Here is a 15962-nt window from a genome sequence, read left to right as displayed (position 1 = left end):
CGTCTTCAGTCACCTCAACCAGCACAGCTTGCACCAGATCCTTAAGTCTGGCTCAACCTTCATAATTTGTGGCTTTTTATAACAGCTTTACCAAATACTTTTAATTTATTAATGAAGTTGGCTCCAACTACCAATGTTGCTGTCACACCTCTCCCTTCTTTTCCTCATATGATAGATGCTGAAAATAACCTCCTCAACCTGACATGATCAGGCATGATTATAGCATTTGCTATTAATTAGTGTGGCTTGAAACTCTGGGTTCTAGCAGGATTTTCAAACTAGTCATTTAGCTTGTTTAGACACTGTAAAATTTTTGTTTTTCAAATTACAGGCAGTCCTCAGACTTATGACACCATTGGCTCCTGAAAATCGCGTCTTAAGTAGAAAACATTATAACTCAAATTTCCCATAGGAACAATGTTAGATCAAGTATCGTAAAATCGAAACCGACTTTGTTGTAAAGTTGAAACAGGATGTCAATTTAAAAACAACGTAAGTGCCGTTCATTTTAACTCGAACATTTTAAAGTCGAGGACTGCCTGCCTAAGAGACTTTTGGGTAATTTTTTCTTCCTCAAATATACGCTAGAGGCTTATCTAGAAGAGATGACAGAATAAAGGGTGGAGGAAAGAAACATCAAGTGAACATTGTAAGTTAAATCTCTTTAACTGCTCTTCTAGTTTGATTTTTGAAGCATAACATCTATAGTGGACAATGGACTAAATGAAATTCCTCTGGCCAAGAAAGAATATTTGAAGTCTCAAATACTCCACATACGGTAGTTATTTCAGTAAGAAATAGGAGGACTTATTATAGGGTTGCCAAAAGCCGCATATTATAAGCAACATCCCTTATTTAAATAAAATATAGTTATTCTCATACTAAATCAGCACAGGACACCTTTTATCCTATATTTCAACCAGGGTACTGCCGTTGGTTGGCAACTTGACCTGGTGCACAGTGTTGCAATGCCACTTAAATTTGGCCCAGCCACCCCTTCCTCATGCCTAAGCGGCCCCTGGATTTCTGGGTTTTTGAGTTACAGTGTTGACAACCCTACAAAGTCCTATTACGCAAATAAAGCAAAATGAACTTTGCCAGCACCAGAAATATACTGCTTATTCAGGAAGCTTCTTTTATTCTAATTACTGGTATTTCTGTTTGTTTAATATTATCAAAAGGGCATCACACAATTAAAATTAGACCTGGCCAATTCCAACATGGAATCAATCAAATATACTTGTTTATAGAAAGTAGGTGCTAAAATCATCAGTATGCTCGGCAGAACCTATACTATATCTTATTAGAGCTCCTATAATGAAATAAGGAAACAAACAACACAACAAGTATACAGGAAGTTTCATTGTTCTTGCAGCTTTTACATTTGCTTCTGTGAACATGACAGGCTCACCAGGCCTCAGATCAGTCATGCCACAGGTCTACTTGGCAGAACGTAGGTACGCTGCACTTAAAATATTCAAGCTTAAACAGAAGGGAACAAGCAAATAAATAATGGTCATTTCGTTCCATTTCTGTGTCCTGTCAGCATGTAATAAAATATCTTCAAACACATGCTATACTAGTTAAATAACAAATAAATAAATAATAAAACCATGTTCCTTCCCTTTCTGTCTCAAAGTGGCATGAGTTTTTAAAAATTCCTAAATAAAATAAACAAAATCAATTCTTGTATGTATGTATGTAATTAATTATTAAAAAGATTATAAGCATTACAACCTTTTCAATAACACACTTTTAGAACACTGCCAACTGGTACTGCAGTAATGCTCTGTTACGACTACCTTTGTCATCCTGCCCTTAAAAGGAAAAACATATTGCAGAAGTTCAGCTTAGTTTCCCTGTGAGTGTTGATCATTAATTTTATTTTACCATTTTGGGGGGTCAGGGGAGGAGGCAGGGTAGGATTATTACTATTCTTTATTGTTAAACTTCAACAATATACCCAGTGCTGTACAAGACACAAAAACAGACAATCTCTGGCTCCAAGAGCTTTCAGAAAGGGCCACTGTCTTCACCATCTAAGAGTTCTGTACTAGCTATCCCTTTACAGAGAAAATTTTGAGTGTTGCACCCTGCAAGGTTAAGAGAAAGGTAAAACACTACACAGCCGAGATAGTTAATGGCATCAGCATGTACAACACTAGACAAATACACAGTGAAGATTAACTGAATGTCATTCTGCAACCAGGATCAGATAACTACAAAGAAAATAAGGAAGGTTAGAGAACCGAGAAAGTTATATAACAGCAGCAACATGAAATTCATTAATGTTCCAGTGTGTTTCACCTGTTTTAGGCCTTGGTGAGAAAAAAAAAGTGACTATTATTATTACAGATTCTCAATCTAATCTGCACCCTCCTTTTTTTCTAGTGATCTGTGCACAGGAATTATCAGGTAGTTTTAAACAATGAATAGTAATTACTGCAATAGAAAAATAATATATTGTTCTTGGGCTCCACCTTCTCCTTGAGAATGGGATATATAGGTGGGTTTGTATATTTTTCTGGGCATTAGCAAAAGCCTTACAAGAAATATTTTCTCTATACTGTACATTATTATATTTAGCCACATAACCTCATACAACTGTCACAAGACAACTGCAAGTCACCTGTAGTAATTAAAGGAGGCAACAAATAACAAATCACTGAGAAATCAGTTTAGCAAATCCCTATTTGCTACAGAGGAAAATTAATTCACAACTGTCGTGCTTAAAACCAAAAAACACCCCCTCCCCCCCCCCACACCTCGAGAATATTACCAAATATGAAGTCAGAGCACTTCAGAAACACACCTTGTAATCTTCCACAGCCGCTGCAGTTCAAGGCAGATCTCATCAGTTTTTCCGTGCCTTTAGATAGGGATGTAAATAAAATCCCCATCCATCACACTTGCTTTTTTTATTTAAAAAAGAACAAAAAAAGAGCCCAAGACAATTAGCAGTAAATTTATTGCTTTAGAATAACAGCCCTCCATTAACCCAAACCAACATTATGTCTTGATGTAAACCAAAGCACATGCTGAGAGAGGACGTGCACACACAGCAGCTTATCTCCTCTGTCATCTGCTTCTAATGACAGCTGACAAACTAGCCACGCTAATCCTTTTCTAGCTTCTGATCAGATAGATCCCCCTTTGACAATCCAGCATGGTGGAGCACTCGAAAATTCCTCCTGCTTCTGTTCTTTCTATTGCTGCTCTAAAAGGCAGTTTCCTTTTCATTGAGATAATAGCCTTTTCTGCAGTCACATGACTCAGAAGCTACATTAGGAGAGCTTTATGATAATAGACTGAATAAGCCCCCTCCTCCATTCTCCTGCTTTTAAGGATATGTCTCAAAAAACCCCAAACAAAAATAAAATAAAACCTCACTTGAAATGTGCATAATTTTGTCATAAATTAAACAACATTCTATCATATTAAAGAGAAATATATACAATGTATACTTTCTGTACTAAAAATAATTAATGAAAATATTCTGATGCACAATTCTCTCTTCACTAGGGCAGGGCACACACTCTGATCAAACACCTCACATGAAATGAAACTGAATAACTAAGCAGGATATTTAGCACTCCAGATTTACTCTCCTCTTTTTCCCTATGTAATTTTCATCCTTAATTTAAATTTAACTGCAATGAATATTTTTCTCTTAGCAACATTTTATGGATTAACTTACTGTATTATAAACTACACAAAACTACAATCAGCTAACGAATTGGAGTTCATCCCTGATGCTTTCATTTTTTAGACCCATCCCTTCCTTTCAAGGAAATAGCCTCCAACTTTATCTTAATTTTACATAGTACCCAGAATAAGCAATTTAAGCTTTATATATATATTCTAGGGGACAGGTGTAGTTATGTAAGCATCAGTTTCAGAATTCCCAGACTTCCTGAAATCATAAGTTCAAATCCTAGGAGTTCAGCACCACACCCATCAAGAGTTTTCCCGCTTATTAAAGGTATGGTGGTCAGAACAATGCAAAGGTGTGTATATGTACACACACACACACACACACACAGCCAATTCAAAGCTAAATATTACTAGACAAATTGAGAAAAATGCTCCCATGAAACTTTAAAAGCAAGATTCTATCTTTTCTACATGGAAATTAAATATCACTTCAAACATGGCACTTGTTGTAAAGAGATGAGATCCCTACAACCTTGCTCTGGTCCACCCCAAAGCTAGTGTGCAGTACAACACAGTGTATTGGTTGGTGGCCACCTTCCACCCCAGAGGTGGCTGCATTTCAGTGCAGGTGTAAATGTATAGTTTGGTCTGAAAAGACACTACGTAAAATACTACTGGAGTTTTGCAGCACCCAGTTGGACTATTTTATGACCTACACCTACTCTTTCTAAATTTTTGGGGGGAACACCAAGGACTATTTTCCCCACTTTCTCTGTCTATATGTCATATTATTCCAAATTATCCTCCTTAGATAGGCACATGTGTCAGAATCAGAGCTTAAGGCCAGAAGGGACCACCAGATCATTTAGTCTGACCTTCTGTATATCACAGGACACCAACATCACCCCACACATTAAACCCAACCATCGAAATTAGACCAAAGTATTACAGCCCATAGAAGACTAAACTGTTATGTGCCACAGAGAATAGGAGAGATTCAGGTACACCTGTGCTCGAGGCCCCCTCAGTGGCAGGGAAAGAATTAAGTGAGATATACTCAGATAATCCTGGCACACGCTACAGAGGAAAGTAAAAAAAACCCCAAGGTCACTGCCAATCTGACCGGGGGGAAACCCCTTCAGGACCCCACATATGGCAATCAACTAGACACTGAGCATGTGAGCAAGAACCAGACAGCCAAGCACCTGGGAGAGAGAATGCTCTGTACCACTTCTGAGCCTTGGCCCTTCCCGTCCAATGTCCCATCTCTAGGTGTGGCCATCCCTGATGCTTCAGAGGAAGGAAATAAAACAAAACAAACACAGAATACATGGGGGGGCAGGGGGTGGGACGGGCTTCCTGCCCCCTGCAGGTGGCCAGCTGAAATAGCTTTTACAGACATAAAAGACAAACTGGAAGTGAGCTCGGCTGCTGAGCTCTGCCCCCTTATCATCACAAGCAACCCCATCATATAATTGCACTCATAAATTTGTCCAACTCTCTCTTCAAACTAATTGTTTTCCCCCCACAACTCCTACTGGAAGGCTATTCCAGGCAAAGAGGTCTCAGGTCCTGTAAATGGGGTTCCACACAAGCAGACGGGATGGAGACTGCGTGGGACTGGTAGATATGTTGGTAGGGCATACATTGTCCTCATCCAGTCCTGCAGCTGTTGGACAGCCTTTTCTGCTTGTATCTCTCCTTCCTGGGGGAATAGTCCTGCTATCAAGGGAATAGTCCTGCTATCAAGGATAGCAAATCCCACTTACACCCTTCCCCTCCAAAAGGATGATTTAGAGAATCTACATGAGGAACATTTTAATGTGGGAGGGGCACTCTGGCCCACTGAGAGGAGAATATACAGTAATTGTAAGATCCGCAATTAAGCGGACAAATGCCAAATGCCTAGGTTAATTTTGTCATTTCCTCCTTAAAAGTCCCATTGTATGTACGTATTGCAGTATACATGGTACGTAAAATCACCAACTCTTCTGAGACGACTGAGGCACTACTTAGCAATCTTTACTCTGTATTTCTTTTTATCTATGCAAATTAATGACGCAACATTATTCTTCCATATTTATTCCTTATCTGGAGAAAAAGGTGGCAAAGCACACTGATTAAATTTGCCAATGATACAAACATGGGAGGAATAGTGAATTTGCAGAAGGCAAATCTAATATTCAAGAAGCCAGAGAAAGATTAGAAAGATGGACACTAGAAATAAAATGAGCTTCCACAAGGACAAATGCAAAATAGTTCACTTTAGAAGTAAAAATGGAAGGAACAAGTATAAAATGGGAGCACACTGACCAGACATAATACTGTACTGCAGACAGTCTTACAGGCAATAGCAGATGAAAATTTCAGAAAAACAATGCAATGTGGTAATAAAGGCAATACTAAGATGTACAATATAAAGAAAGGATTTACATGTAAATTTAAAAAAAAAAAAGTCCAGATAAGCACCACCATAGTGGTAAGAAGCCTATAAAGGATTAAAAGAATTGAAACCATACAGCCTTTAAAAAGACAGCTCAAGGAATGACAGTTAAAGGACTAAGGAAATGGGTGAGGGGGGAATATATGATTGCAGTACACAGCAGGATGCCAAACTAAGAGGAAAAAAGGGAAATTAGTTAAAATTAGTTAAAAAATAAGATGTCCAAGACCAAAAAATACCCTGCTTTGAATTGAAACAAGGAGATCTCTGTAATTAAACACCAGGAAAAACCATCTTTGGTTTCAAGCTTCAGAGGGGTAGCCGTGTTAACCTGGATCTGTAAAAGCGGCAAAGAGTCCTTGAAAGCTCATGCTCCAATATGTCTGTTAGTCTATAAGGTGCCACAGGACTCTTTGCCATCTTTGGTTTGATCAAGCATGCAAATAAACACGTCCAAAGCAAGTATTGGAATCAGTGTCATTGGAAATCCTTAAGACCTTTTAAATAGAGTTTAATAGGAATCTTACTACTGCTTGGGGATGACTAGATGTCCCCCAAACCTACACAGTTTTGAGACCATATAGGTTCACATTTGAAGACTGGCATCTCAGTTACTATTAAAGGGTTGCCTAATGTTTCTTAATGAAGCACATCTCATTTTATAGCATCTGAAAAGAGTTAGGCGCTTTACAGTAGACACCAAAAAACACTTCCCGCACCAAAGAGCTTAGAAATGATAATTTCTGACATGATAAAATGAGTGAGGATGTCAAACAGCAAGGAAGAGGAAAACAGTCATAGCAATACAAACACAGTTATTCAATTTAATTACGTGCACCTCTTAAGTGGGTCAGTTACAGCTATATTTTTCTTATTTTAAATAAAGGGTTTCTAACTTTGCTTTATTTGCTTACTTGCCATTCTTTCTAGTTTTGGACAACTTGAATGAAATGAAAAATAATTTTTGGAACAATACACAGAGAGATGGAGACTGAAACTGGGTGAACACAGAAAGGGATGTAATGAGCACAAAGGAAGCTGTTCTACCCTACCATTACAATTTATGATTAGTACCTTACCACCAACTGCAACCCCAGAACCTAGAGAGTAGCTTGGACTTGACTACCGAAGCTTTCCTAACAAGGAGGTGTGCCACTGCTGGTGGGCACAGGACACCTCATGAGGTGGGGCCGGCCTTCTGGCCCACCCCCAACAATCCACTACCTGCTGATTGCACCCAGGCCAGCTTTCTCATACTATTTCACCAATATGCCTCAACCGTGGCTTGGAAGGTAAGACAGCAACTCTGTCTGCATGGTCATTCAATTCTAGCCTTTCTACTGAGAGGGCCAGCATGGGTACAGTTATTGCCAGTTATAGTGACACTGCACCATATTGACACTGCCAAGAGATTGGCAGTGTCACTGCACATTGACACTGCCAACAAAATTTTTTAAAATCTTTTTAGGGGACTTACCCTATAGGTTTTATTCCAAAGGGGAATATCTTTGACTTGAAAGAGCTGTGTAGCAAGAGCTGGAGGCCTGGGGCCAGTCAACCCTGTTTATGAAGGAACTACTCCAGCCCACCTGACACATTAGCAGTCTGGAAGGGGCCTAATAGAGGATAGCTGATTCCCACATAAAGAGTAGCAGGAAGTAGGAAGCTTGGGAAACTGTAGGAAGTGAGAAAGGATTTGTAGGGAAGATCCTGACACTAGGGGAGTAGAGAAGTCAGAGCCAGGAGGCTGAATAAATTGGACCCTCAGAAAGAGGGGTGTTTTAGCTAACTTTAGGTTGTGTTTTTGAATTTATTGAGGAACCAAGAGAGGGAAGAAGCAGAGGCACAGAGCTGCAGAGTGACCTCTGCCAATGAGGAGATGCTCAAGATGACTTTGTTACAGGTTTACTCACCTGCATAAGGACTATTTGTGAGAGCAAGGTTTGAAAAGTAGAGCTCTACTAGTATAAAAAGCATGCAAAATATCAAAACTTACTAGAATTTGGCTCTGAAGAGCTTGATACCATAGAAATGTAGGACTGGAAGGGACCTTGACAGGTCGTTTAGTCTAGTCCCCTGCACTGATGCAGGACTAAGTATTATCTAGACCAGTGGTCCCCAAATTATGGGGCATGTCTCCCCCAAGGGGCATGCAAGAATGTTGGGGGGTGGAGGGGGAAACGTAGCGGGGCCCAGGCCAGCCCCCATGGGAGATTGGGAGGGAGCAACACACAGCCCCGCTCCACCCTCAGCCCAGCTCCACCTCCAGCCCCAGCCGCAGCTCCCCTTCACCCCCCAGCCACAGGTCCACCTCCAGCTCCACCTTCAGCCCAGCTGAGGAAGTCTTGGCAGTAGTGGAAGGGGGATGCAGACAGATTTCATTACTGGTAAGGGGGAAGAGTACGACAGGAAAAGTTTGGGCATCATGTACCTATCCATCCTGATGGGTGTTTGTCTAACCTGCTCTTAAAAATCTCCAATGATAGAGATTCCACAACCTCCCTAGACAATTTATTCCATGGCTTAACCATCCTGACGTTAGGAAGTATTTCCAAATGTCCAACCTAAACTGTCCTTGCTGCAGTTTAAGCCCATTGCTTCTTGTCCTATCCTCAGAGGTCAAAGAGAACAATTTTTCTCCCTCCTCCTTGTAACAACCTTTTCTCCCTCCTCCTTGTCCCTCCTCAGTCTTCTCTTCTCCAGACTAAACAAACCCAATTTTTTCAATCTTCCCTCATGGGTCATGTTTTCTAGATCTTTAATAATTTTTGTTGCTCTTCTCTGGAGTTTCTCTAATTTGTCCATATCTTTCCTGAAATGCGTTGGCCAGAACTGGACACAATACCCCAGTTGAGGCCTAATCGGTGTGGAGTAGAGCTGAAGCATTACTTCTCATGTCTTATTTACATCTTTCCTGCTAACATATGCCCGAATGATGTTTGCCTTTTTTGTAATAGCGTTGCACTGTTCACTCATATTTAGCTTGTGATCCACTTTGACCCCCAGATCCCTTTTCGCAGTACTCCCTCCTAGGCAGTCATTTCTTACTTTGTATGTGTGCAACTGATTGTTCCTTCCTAAATGGAGTACTTTGCATTTGTCCTTATTGAATTTCATCCTATTTATTTCAGACCAGTTCTCCAGTTTCTCAAGATCATTTTTAATTCTAATCCTCTCCTCTAAATGCTTGCAGGTCCTCCCAACTTGGTATTGCTCACACATTTTATTAGTGTACTCTTTATGTGATTTTCTCAACCATTTATGAAGATATTGAATAGAACCAGAACCAGGAGAGATCCCTGAAAGACTACACTTTATATGTCCTTCCAGATTGACTTTGAACCATTGATAATTACTCCCTTGAGTACTGTTTTCCAACTATTATCTAATGACCTTATTATAGTAGGTTCATCTAGGCCAGTGATATTCAGACCTCAGTGGTTCAGGAGCCAAATTAGCAACCAACATTACCCAAAAGAGCCACAGTAGTGTTAATGCATTGTTTCATATTATATATTATTATTTTCTCAAGAAAATGACAGCCCAAGTATTCTACAATTGGTTAATAAAACAGTAAAAGCATCTTGATTGGTTAATAATTAAATTACACAGTGTTTTAATATCATGTGCTGCAAAGAGACACTTTAAAGTGCCACTTGCAGCTCCCAAGATCCAGTCTGAGTATCACTGGTCTAGACTATATTTCCCTAGTTTGCTTATGAGAAGGTCATGTGAGACAGTATCAAAAGCCATACTAAAATCAAGATCTACTACTTCCCCCCTTTCCCCATGACTTGTTCCCCTTCAAAGAAAGGTATTAGGTTGGCTTGACATGATTTGTTCTTGACTAATGCATGTTGACCGTTACTTATCACCTTAATATCTTCTAGGTGCTTACAAATTGAGTGCTTGATTATTTGCATTATCTTTATGGGTACTGAAGTTAAGGGGACTGGTCTACAATTCCTTGTATTATCTTTATTTCCCTTTTTACAGACAGGTACTATATTTGCCCTTTTCCACTCCTCTGGGATCTCTCCCATCCTCCATGAATTAATAGCTCAGAGATATCTTCAGTTCCTTAACTATTCTAGAATGTATTTTGTCAGGCCCTGCTGACTTGAAGACATCTAATTTGTCTAAGTAATTCTTAACTTATTTTTGCCCTATTTTAGCCTCAGATCTTATCCCATTCACACTGGTGTTTACCAATTAGTTGTCTGATCACTGCTAACCTTCTTGTTGAAAACAAACAAAAAAGGCACTTTATACTTCGGCCATTGTTGAGTTTTCTGTTACTGTCTTTCCCTCCTCATTCAGTAATTGGCCTATCCTGTCCTTGATTTCCCTCTTGGTTCAAATGTATTTGTGAAATGTTTTCTTCTCTCTTACCATATTTCCTATCTTTCCTAACTATCCATTGTGATAGCATTCTCTTGTGCCCCTAATAACAGTATTTTCTTACTTCGCTATTGGAAGAACAAATATTCAGCAGACACAACATATGAGGAATACTAGGCAATACGTTCTTATTTTTAATATGCAAAATCTCAGAATATGGAATAGTATTTCAATGTGTACTACTTTCAGATATGGTAGTAAATTATCTAGATATTGCTACTTGGAGAATATAACGATTATATAGAAATCCAGGATCAAAATGGGAAAGCTCTTCCGTGCTGACAACATTAATATCTTATTGGGTCAGCAAGACTTGATACAATGTACTAAGTTCCCTATAACACCTGTCAATAAGAGGGTGAAGTAAAGATAGGAACACAGCATCAACTCTGAATCTCCTTGTTGTTACTTACTGTTAATGTTATTTGAACAGGGAGATGTTTGTACTTCATTACCAAAACCAAACAAAGAAAGGGCTCAAGAAGTAACTACACTCAGTCTCCTGCTCATTCTGTTACACTTGCAAGTTTTCACAGTATCTAAACAATAGGTATTTCTAGAAAATTCATCACTATAATATCTGGGTGCTGTACACAGCAATTAAGATATGCATCTAGACATGTCCATACTGGTCTCTGCTCTTTGTTCCTCCAAACTTTGGTAATTCTTGTTTACTGTGCTTTTGGGTTTGGATTTTATTTTTAACTCCTCCCACCCCCAGCCCCCACCACCCAAACCATCATTGTTATTGTTGTAGTAATGTGTTATCCATGATTATGTCAGGAAGGCTTTTGAAAAAAGGTGAGTCTTGTAGTGTATTATTAACCTGAAAATAAGACTCTGGTTCAGCTGTATCCCTTCTTGTAAATTCTGCTATTGGAGGCAGCTGTCAACTGAGAACATCTAATTTCTGGTTCTCAAGTGATTTGCTCTGGGTACTTGCCAGAGGTCTTAAAGGGTCATGAATGGAGGACAGGTGGGCTCTCTAGTTGGGCCCCAACCCAAGGAGGGCCTTAAACATTAAGACCAGGGCTTTGCATCAACACTGAAAATATACTGGGAGTCTGAGAAGGATTTATAAGCAGGGGAATATTGAGAAGTATGGAGGATGTATTACCTCTGTGTATGGCATTAGTGAGACCATCACCGGAATACTGTGACAATTTCTGGTGTCTATCTTTAAAAAAAGAATGTTGAGAAATAGGAAAGGATCAGAGAAGAGCTTACAAGAATTATTTCAGGCCTGGAAAATCTGCCTTAAAGTGACAGATTTAAGAAATTCAATCTACTGAGCTTAACAAGGAGGAAGTAAAGAGGTGACTTCATCATGGTTTACACACGCATATAATGGGAAAAAGAAGACCGTTCTTTAATCAAGCAATCTCTAATAGCTACAAGCTGAAGCTAGACAAAAATCAGACTAGAAATAAGGTGCAAATTTTAATAATGAGTGTGATTAGCTATTGGAATAATTACACTCACTATTAACATTTTCACCTTATTTCTAGTCTTATTCTAGTCTAATTAACTATTGGAATAATTTACCTAAGAATGTGATGGATTCTCCATCACTTGAAGTCTTTACATCAAAACTGGATGTTGCTCAACCAAAAGCTATGGATTTGATGCAGAAATCACTTGGTGATATTCAATGGCCTGTGTTATTCAGGAAGTCAGATGATCACTGCATCCCTTTTGGGCTTAAAATCTATGGCGATATGAGGACACAGAAAAATCACTTTGAATATTTTCTGGTTTTGGCTGAAATAGATGCAGGCTGCTGTATTTGGTACAAGTTGGAGTCACTGTGCTGTCTCCACCTTTAGTCCAGGATACACCTTTAGTACAGGATTCACTGTATCCTGGAGGTAATGAATGCATGGGCCACTGTGGCTAGATCCTCATCTCTTAGGTGGGGTGGGGTGGGGGGAAGAATGTAATTTCCTAGCAAACTGGAGTCTTCAGTCTTGCCTACGTTCAGTTTGTGTCAGCTGCTCTCGTTCCAAATGCTTCTTTCTCACAGGCAATGCAATGAGACAGGAACAATCCAAATCAAACCACGTGCTAAACATAATAGCATTCACTGAAGGATATTACTGAATGTTTAAAACAATGACATCCCACTTCTTGCTAACATAAATGGTCCTTTGTAAAATTACAAACTACACACAAAACAGAGATCACTTCCTATTCCACAGAAATGCAGCCTTTCTACTGGTGACAGCAATGCTGAATGGCAGTTTAAAAAGCTGGGCAGTGAAGAATACTTTATCCAAATAAAGTGACAGCAAAATTTAGGTAGGCAGGTAATTATGCATATTGAAAATGAGGCACTCTGGCAGATGCCTCTTACTCTTAGTAAAAATGCCATGCAATCTTTAAGAACCCAAAGTATTGAGGGTCTCAGCTTTCAATCTATGATTAGACTGGCAACCCCTTAATGTTATGTTATGACAGTGAATCAATTCTGATTCAAAAAGGAAAAGTTCAACCCACTGAACTCCAAAATAGAAATACAGCCAAAGTACATTTTTTCTGTATTTCTCCCAAATTGAATGGCTGAATATTTTTTGTGTGACCACAGCCAAAGGCTGGAAAGCCACATACAGCTTAACATTAAATATTCAAAACGTACAGTAACTACTGATCATATCCTGAAAGATTTTATACATATAAATTAGTATAGTATTCTATTGTTCATGCAAAAAAGGGTAAGCATCCACAGCCTGATGATATATTTGCAAATAGAAAAAGTGTACAGGTTACAATTAGGGCTGTCAAGCGATTAAAAAAATAAATCGCGATTAATCATGCTGTTAATATATGTTTCTTATGAGGAAATTGGATTCACTTAACATCGTTTCACTTAAAGTCACATTTTTCAGGAACATAACTACAACGTTAAGTGAGGAGTTACTGTATATTGATTTCAATTACTACACAGAATACAAAGTGTACAGTGCTCGCTTTATATTATTATTTTTGATTACAAATATCTGCACAGTAAAGACAAAAGAAATAGCATTTTTCAGTTCACATAATACAAATAATGCAGTGCAATCTCTTTATCATGAAAGTTGAACTTACAAATGTAGAATTATGTACAAAAAATAACTGCATTAAAAAATAAAACAATGTAACATTTTAGAGCTTGCAAGTCCACTCAGTCCTACTTCTTCTTCAGCCAGTCGCTCAGACAAACAAGTTTGTTTGCATTTGCAGGAGATAATTCTGCCTGCTTCTTGTTTACAATGTTACCTGAAAGAGACAACAGGTGTTTTAATGTCACAGTTGTAGCCGGCATTGCAAGATATTTACGTGCCAGATGCTCTAAAGATTCGTATGTCCCTTCATACTTCAACCACCCTTCCAGAGGACATGCATCCATGCTGATGACGGGTTCTGCTCAGTAACAAACCAAAGCAGTGCAGAGTGATGCATGTTCATTTTCATCTAAGTCAGATGCCACCAGCAGAAGGTTGATTTTCTTTTTTGGTGGTTCGGGTTCCGTAGTTTCCACATTGGAGTGTTGCTCTTTTAAGACTTATGAAAGCATGCTCCACACCTCGTCCGTCTCAGATTTTGGAAGGCACTTCAGATTCTTAAATCTTGGATAAAGTGCTGTTGCTATCTTTAGAAATCTCACATTGGTACCTTCTTTGCGTTTTGTCAAATCTGAAGTGAAAGTATTCTTAAAATGAACAACATGTACTGGATCATCATCCGATACTGCTATCACATGAAATATATGGCAGAATGCAGGCAAAACAGAGCAGGAAACATACTATTCTCCCCCAAGAACCACAGCCACAAATTTAATGCATTTTTTTAAATGAGCATCATCAGCATGGAAGCATGTCCTCTGGAATAGTGGCAGAAGCATCAAGTGGCATATGAATGTTTAGCTTATCTGGCACGTAAATTCCTTGCAATGCCGGCTACAAAAAAGTGCCATGTAAATGCTTGTTCTCACTTTCAGGTGACATTGTAAAGAAGAAGCAGGCAGCATTACATCCCGTAAATGTAAACAAACTTGTTTGTTTGTCTGAGCGATTGGCTGAACAAGAAGTAGGACTGAGTGGACTTGTAGGCACTAAAGTTTTACATTGTTTTGTTTTTTTGAGTGCAGTTATTTAACAAAAAAAGCTACATTTGTAAGTCGCACTTTCATGATAAAGATATTGCAGTATGGTACTTGTATGAGGTGAACTGAAAAACACTTTCTTTATAATTTTTATAGTGCAAATATTTGTAATAAAAATAATAATATAAAGTGAGCACTGTACATTTTGTAATCTGTGTTGTAATTGAAATCAATATATTCAAAAATGTAGAAAAGCATCCAAAAATATTTAAATAAATTTCAAATGGTATTCTATTGTTTAACAGTGCAATTTATTGTGATTCTTTTTTTTTTTTTTTTAGTTAATCGCGAGTTAACTGCGATTAATGGAAAGCCCTAGTTACAATGTATCATGCAGGTAGAATTGATAGGCATCATGGCTTCCCTCAGTGCAAAAGAAATGGGATTTACCATACTTTCACTTCTTATACCTTCCTTTAAAGCTTTCTCATCATTACCTTAGTCTAATATAATAACAAATATAAACAATATAAAAATTATGCTTTTCATATATTTCTGAACTCAGTGATTTAGTGTATCGAATTAGAGAATGATGATGATACAAGGCCAGTGAGATGGCGAGACTGAATCATCAAGTATTGATGATTCAGACCGCTACTTATTTATTTGTGCACATCAAGGAGATTGCACTTTTTTCTTTTAGATGTGTGATTGTTATGCCTTTGTTATCTTGAGGTTGGAGTATTGCAACACACACTACATAGGGCTATACCTTAAAAAAAATATTAACAGCTAGTAGCTAGTGCAGAATGTATTTATTTATTTATATTTATTTTTTAAAAAAAGATAGTGAAGCTCTTGTATCTTCCCCTTTCAAAGCTTAAAATTCACAATTTAATAATAAATATCATTTTAAAATCACTTACTTTTAATGCAGGTGCCCTCTCAATCACAGTCCAGTCCATCCCCCAAAATATAATTACTCCTGGCCAAAAAATTAAATCCCACCTAACCCTCATTCCTTCGTCTGCCCAAATACCTCGGAGGTGGGATTGGGGGGGTGGGGGGAGAGCTGAGAACTGCAACACATCTAAAGTTAAAGGGCTCTCACAGAGAACGTCTTGCTGACAGCAGCAGCATCAAATCAAGAAAGCTCCAGACCGAGCAGCAGTGCTGACCACAATTTCAGCAGTACAACACAGGACGAGAGAGAGATGATCTCTCAGGTAATCTGGACATAAACCATTTAAGAGACTTTCAAAAGTCACTATTAGCGCCCTATTTCATCTGCAGACAACCAACACAGCTTTCCGAGCACTCGTGCTGGGTGCTTACAATATTTAGCTCCACATCAAAAGCAGGGACACTGCACTAGCTTCA

At 38.6% G+C, this 15962-nt stretch overlaps 1 protein-coding gene across 3 annotated transcripts in view; it reads right to left on the bottom strand.

Moving 5' to 3' along the window:
• The window catches only part of NCOA2 (nuclear receptor coactivator 2), a 251838-nt gene that overhangs the window by 125639 nt on the left and 110237 nt on the right, over nucleotides 1-15962 (bottom strand). The window contains exon 1 of one of the 3 annotated variants that reach the window (XM_074944253.1): nucleotides 2813-3215. The exons of the other annotated variants lie outside the window; for them this stretch is intronic. The gene's annotated coding sequence lies outside the window, so the exon portion shown is untranslated. Of the gene's footprint in view, nucleotides 1-2812; nucleotides 3216-15962 lie in introns of those variants that run through there. 3 annotated transcript variants of the gene reach the window in all.

The sequence above is a fragment of the Natator depressus genome, chromosome 2, assembly GCF_965152275.1.
Source record: "Natator depressus isolate rNatDep1 chromosome 2, rNatDep2.hap1, whole genome shotgun sequence".
Taxonomy (NCBI): Eukaryota; Metazoa; Chordata; order Testudines; family Cheloniidae; genus Natator; species Natator depressus.
The sequence above is the reverse complement of the archived record's forward strand: the minus strand, read 5'-3'. Positions and strand labels throughout refer to the sequence as shown.